A 6,995-nucleotide genomic window follows, 5' to 3' on the forward strand; every position below is an offset into this window, starting at 1 on the left:
TTGCACTTTGTTCTGCTCTACAACTTCTCTGGTCTGCTGAACTTTCTCTATCTGCTCTCTCTCTCTATCTAGTCGAATGAATCTGATCATTCCTTTTTGTCATATTTTCCCCCTCTTTTTAAATTTCAAAATTTCACCTACCGCATTTATGTTTTCTGTCTATTGTGCAGATCATTAGGGATCGTAGGTGGGCATTTGGCTCCAGAGGCAAACATCAATCTGCAATAAATATTCCAACATCAAAGTTGGGTCATTGTATCTTTGTTTTTTTGTGTCCTTCCTACCTATGCAATAGGAAGAGCAGCCTATATAAACCCATCCTCATATCAGAAAATTCATCCATCTCTCTTCGTTCAATCTTTTCTGCATGTGATAGGGATACAACGATATAATGGCCTGAGTAACAGAGCTTGCGCTTCTTCTTGTGGCCACATTGGCCATCTCTTTACACATGCAAGGTAATTCATAGTATTCGTGACACAAGGCTTCTTTTATAACTCAAATGGTATAGACATCTGCAGGGCTAACAATTATTAAATGTGTGTGTGTTTTGTCTCAGAGGCGGGAGTAGTTAAGTTTGATATAAAGAACCAGTGCGGGTACACTGTCTAGACAGCGAGGTTGCCCAAAGGAGGGAAGCAGCTTGCCAAGGGCAGACATGGATGGTTAATTTGGTGGCAGGCACAGTGTCGATAAGGTTCTGGGGAGGAACGGTCTGTAGTTTCGATGCGAGCGGGAAAGGAAGCTACCAGACCGGTGACTGCGACGGGCAACTGAGCTGCACAGTCTCTGGAGTAGTTCCTACAATGTTGGCAGAGTACACACAGAGCGACCAGGTCTACTACAACGTCTCCTTCATCGATGGCTTCAACATTCCTCTTGCCATCAACCCAACCAATACAAAATGCACCGCCCCTGCCTGCAAAGCCGACATAAATGTCGTGTGTCCTTTCGAGTTAAAGGTTGATGGGGGATGCAACAGTGCCTACAATGTCTTCCAAACTGATCAGTATTGTTGCAGAAATGTGTATGTTGATAACTGCCCTGCCACGAATTACTCCAAGATATTCAAGAACTAGTGCCCTAAGGCTTATAGATATGCTAAGGATGACACAGTTGCTTTCACTTGCGCCTCTGGTACCGACTATAGTATTGTATTCTGCCCCTAGATATATACACACGTAGGATTATGTTTGTGTATGGAATAAGGTATTATTAGGTAGTAGTGTCATCTTCATATTGATACTAGTGGTTCTTGCCAGCTACAACTCTCAACAGTTATTACCAATAAAACGTTCATTCATCTCACCAGGAGTGAGGGAAGGATAAGTCACGTGGAATATAGTCTTACGAGAAAATATTAATGAATCCTTCAAATATCTATCTATTCTCTATATTTTAAATTTCAATCAACTATTTCACATGTATGATACTATTTTACTTTTTCCTATTGTTGTTAATACAATTATATGACTATTTATTAAAAATTAAATGAATAAAGACATTGTGCAAACTATCTTCCTCAAATAAATTAAAGTTCTTTCTTAGGAAAAATGTGTATTGTATATCATTCTATATTATATCATACATAAAATTCAATCTTAATAATTATTTTTCATGATAAAACTCTTCTTAGAAATTTCTTATACAACATATTGTATTTAATTTGACAACAAGATATACATATCTTAAAATATAGTTTTAGGTTCAATTTATAGACATAAAAAATTCTTGAAGTAGATAGTGTGTATACCTTCCAATATGTTTTGAGTCAATATATATGTTATACTTTATTTTTGCATGTTAGTTTCTCAATCATAAATGACTCTAAAAGGTCCATCACTAATCAAACACATTTATATCCAAGGAGTATTGCTTTGATGTATTTTTAAATATTAAGGAATTATAAAAATATTATTTATGAGCATTTTCATGCTAGAAATCATATCACCATTCTATAAATATTATAGGTGATGAAAAATGGAGGAACTATTTACATGGATGTTGTCAGTGTAAAATGAAATAGTTGGGCATAAATTTTGTTTGCACAAAAAAAAAAAGTAAAAAAATTAAATGACTATCAAATGTATAAGACGTAGACTTCTTTCCATGTGTCTGTCCAAGTTGATAAAAGAGATTGAATTGGGGTCAATAGGGATACGTTCCTAATCCCAAAATAACTAGCAACATACTACAAAATAAAAAATAAAACCCTACTTGAGGCGATGATAGGCAAGAGAAACCCACATTAGCCCCACTCTCAAAATCAATATAAAAATATAAAAATACATCTTTTGACTGTCTACTACTACTGTTGCTACTATCACTACCACTACCACTTCTTCTACAACAACATTATCAAGGTTATTTTTAGCAATCTAATTTTAAGTACTCAAACTAGTAGAAAACATCATCATAGATTTTATCAAGTTTAAAAAAATAATAGATGTGCTATAAAAACCATATGATCTTCCATAAGTTTAAAGAAAAACTATAACCAAAACCTATAAATAAAGCCAAAAACAACCATCACAAAAGACCTATCTATCATAAAAATTTCAACAATATGAAAATACCTAGCTATCATAAGAAGTTCAACAATCTTGTCCCAAGAATTGGACACACAAATAAAAGAACAATTTTTGTCTTGAGTGTCCTAGAAATGCTCCACCTCATTAGTTAGGACTTTGTGCCATTTTACTACAACTTTTTTCATGGCTCTATTTATTATCTTTTCCATCACCTACATATAGAGTTGGTATCAATTTTATAATCATTATTAAAAAAAATAGGTAACATAACAAAACCTTCTCTAGCATTTCCTCTTTTAATCAAACCATCAATTTGAGTGTAAAGGGTAAACGGGGAAATTTGAATATCACGAATAATGGGAGGCTAGACATTATCAACATTATCATCTCTAGAGTGGAGAGGAGAATTGAAAACCATGTCAATAATATCCTCTATCTCTTTCTAATTTACTATAGTTTTAATGGATTTCTATTTTTATGCTTCCTCAAGTTTATATTCCTTGAAGGGTTTACATTTGAAATTATATACGAAGAATTTGATTTGAGTGAGCTTTGGGACTGCTATGACAATTGTTACAACAATATTATTATTTTAATAAACCTTAGAAGAAAATTAATATGCTATGATGTATATTATTTCATTTATATTTTCACTATGTTATTTACTTTAAAAATATATAATTTTGAAATTAATTTAAAAAGCATAAAATAATTATTTTCAAAAATTATATGCATGCAAATGTTCTAATATATTTTTAGTCAATCTTTATCTTTCACTCTGTGTTGACATGATAGTTTATCAGTGACTAATAGTTCAAAAACATAGATTACTAATCTAACATATCTATGTGTACGAAATATTATTTCTATGTATTTTTTAATAAAAAAGTGAAATAATACTTATATAATAATTTTGTACACAAAACTAACATTTATTTCGAACTATTTTGTAGATACATAATAAAAATATTATTTATGTTTATTTTATTTTTGTAAATTAGATCAACATTGTGTGAGTATTATGGGCATTGAAAATGGGAACAAAATGTCCATTCGTTTTTATTAGTGTAAAATAAAATAGTTGTGTATGAATTACTTTTTGCACAAAAGTAAAAAGTTATTGAATGGATTTTGTGTATATAAGATATAGAATTTCTTTTATGTATTTATCCAAGATGATAAAACTGATTGAATTATGGCATTAATACTTTCTTCTTGTCTATAGGAATAATGTAAAAAATTATGTATGTTATACGTGTTTATATTTTTCAAAGTTGAAAGATTATTGTGTGTATACAATAACTTTTTGTGAATAAAAATTGTATTTTGAGATGGAAGAGATTTTTAGCTCGCTTGATGGATGTCACAAGAATATTTTTTTAATAAAAAATGTAATCAAAATAATGAATTATGATTTTTATGGTTGCCACTCCCTTTGGAATCCTCCAAAAAACCAAGGTTATTTATATGTATTTCTTTCACCTGGAAGAAAGCATATTTAACTTGATAAATCCCTGAACCTGAAGTATAGAGTCTTGAATGTGAGATGGAAAAGAATGTTAGGAAAGGAGAGAGTGTTATTAAGATTATTGAGGAGGTGAACACCCTTGGATCAAGGGTAGATGATCTCAGAGCTAGAATGAATGCAATGGAGAACACAAAAAAGGTGCAATCAATATATACCAAGAAATTATTGTGGTGTCAATTGACTACCTAAATAGGACTATGGAGAAAGTTAATTAGGAGGTAGGTACTAAACTACTTGTGGATCTATATATGATAGAGGTAACATGAATAAAAGACATTTCTAGTAAAATAATTTGATAAACTAGACAACACATCTAGGTATGTGCAGGATCACAATGTATCCAAAAGTGGTGATCTGAAAAAATGTAGTTCTGAAATGGTTCAAAGCGTTTCAAAATCTATTCCAACTTTTTTCCCACCCACAATGATACCAAAAAAATAATTTAATACTATTTTAAGGCCTAGTATATCTTTGGATACCAACCCTACATGGTCAACTTTTAAAATGTCTCGAAAATGTATTTTTTGCCTATTTGTTATGTGTTTTTTTATTTCAAACATGTAGATGATGATTTTTTTTTCACCCAAATTTGATGAAATGAAAAGGCTTTCTTAAGAATATTCTTAGCTTTCAATAAATTTAAGGTTTTTCAAATTACGAGTTCAACAAGTAATTATTATTTATTTTCTAATATAGTTACATATAAAGTGTTGATTGACACACTGATTGGAAAACATCTATAACTTTCAAATGGTACAAGATTTTTGATATCCAAATGATGCATCACATTCTATGCTTCTTCTTCTATAAGGGAAAAAATAAAAATAAAAATTGTAGGGTTTTGAATTAGTTAAGGTGGTTAGACACAAGAATTTTTATTCTAAAAATAATATAGTAAAAAATTCATAACTAATTATTTGTCAAAAAAAAGCCCAAAAATATGTGTCACATTCAGACATGAGTTTACTTCTTATATCTATAATATTATAAAAAAATATTATCACTTGATTTTGATTAAGGTGCTCACACATATGTGTACTTATTTTTGTCCTAAATTTTTATTACTATTGCATTAAAATTCAAAATTTTGACCAATTAATTATTATTTTTAAGGTAAGGCCTAGTAGTTCAGAAAGTAAATTCAATTTCCTAGAGATTATTTTCTCTCAACTTTTTGATATAAAGTTTATAACAAGTTGAAAATTGCACGTCAAGTTAACATAACCCTAATTTGTTGATTTTTTATTGCCACTTAAGAGCATAGTTTGGTTGACCATGATCTTGCACATACCCATCTATTTTAAGGAGATTTTCTCATAGGAAAATACTTTAATATTTCAAATGTGTTTAAATCACCAAACACCTAAACCTTGCAATAAAAAACTATAATTGTCTAGGTACATAGCTCATTTGTTTGGAAAACTAGTGACTAAGGTAAATATATTTTTTAATTTCAATAGTAAGTGAGATACAAATTAGTGTATGAGGTCCTCCTTATAAAAATCTATATCAAGATTATTTTCCATTTATCTATGTACTATAGTAGTATTTATAGTTTTTATTCAAATGCAAGATCAATCTCAATAATAAGTTGGAAATTATCAGTCCACCAAAGTAATCCAAAATAGATAGAAAGAAATTTATGATGGTTTCAATCATATGTTCCATAATCAATCAAATATAGGGTGGAATAAAAATTAAGCTTGAGGAAGCCTGACCCTCAACCTAAAACTATAATGGTATAAGTATAGTGATTAGACAACATGGCTTATGGTGAACTAAAGAAAAGTTTTCAAATTGCCCAATTTTTATAAAATTGGACATCATCATGGAGCACTATACAAAGGACATTATCTAAGAAAGAGTATAGCTTGTTCAATAAAGAATTTACTTGAGATGTTCCTTCATTATAGACTGAGAAATTTTCCTACAATGCACAATGCATCTTATAAAATAAATTTTTTTTAGAGTTGTTTTAGATCTCAAGGTAATCATTAATCACAACACTTTTTTTTAAAAATAGTTGTCATATGGAACATGTCTAATGTGAATAAATAATTATTAGAATTAGACATAAAATACCTACCATATTTAAATATAATATATTTTGTATTATTTTTACCATTGAATTATTGGTGTAATAACATTGATTTGTAAGCATGCATAAGTTTTTTATTAAGGAAAAAATAGGTTTTTATAAGGGACCAAAAACCCCCAAATGTCTTACAAAAAAATTTGAACATGAAACTCCCAAAATGAAATAGTATCCACTATTTCAAACACATGGACAACCAAAACTAGCACTTTATGCCAAACAAATACCTCTAAAAACTAGTGCAATCTAAGACACAAATTGACTAACACCAATAGAGAAAAAAGAAACAACAAACATATTAAAGAGACTAAAATAAATACTTCCACCTTATCTTTCAAATCTGATTAAATGGATTTCATCTTATCAATGACCTCTTTGATGTCTATTTTGTCTATTTGTGTCCCTTTCTTCATCTTTTTCTTATGTTTGATTGCATACATTTTCCTAGAACAACATCCTCCACTTCCTTCTCAGCTTCCTCTAAGATGAGCCTGAGCTTCACCTCCTTTTCCTAATCCAAATTTTCCATCACTAGGCTCATGTCAGCAATGGTGGATTCAACAATACCTTAATATCTATAAAATCCATCTTTGATCACATTATCCACTTTTTTAGATTTTCACTTCAGCTCTTTGACCAACTCCAAATTTCCCCTATTCTCTACCTCCTCCTCTAGCTCCCTCTCCTCCTCTTTACTCTGTAACTCCTCAAAGCTACCTTCTAGGGATTTGCATTTTGGATTCGACGTTTCAATGGAATGGAAAGTCCATTTTTCCAGTCTAAGAGTGTATAGAGAGATTGACATAGCTATTTGTAACACAACATTAGGAGGCCCAATTTT

The 6,995-nt window shown here is 30.4% G+C and overlaps 1 pseudogene; it reads left to right on the top strand.

Annotated features, from left to right (window-relative positions):
• Positions 1-391: 391 nt before the first annotated feature.
• LOC149544082 (pathogenesis-related 5 protein Jun a 3.0101-like) lies at positions 392-1,169 on the top strand (annotated as a pseudogene).
• Positions 1,170-6,995: the final 5,826 nt, after the last annotated feature.

This window comes from Cupressus sempervirens, chromosome 8 (assembly GCF_028749045.1).
Source record: "Cupressus sempervirens isolate cs-2001-9-10 chromosome 8, ASM2874904v1, whole genome shotgun sequence".
NCBI classification, from domain to species: Eukaryota; Viridiplantae; Streptophyta; class Pinopsida; order Cupressales; family Cupressaceae; genus Cupressus; species Cupressus sempervirens.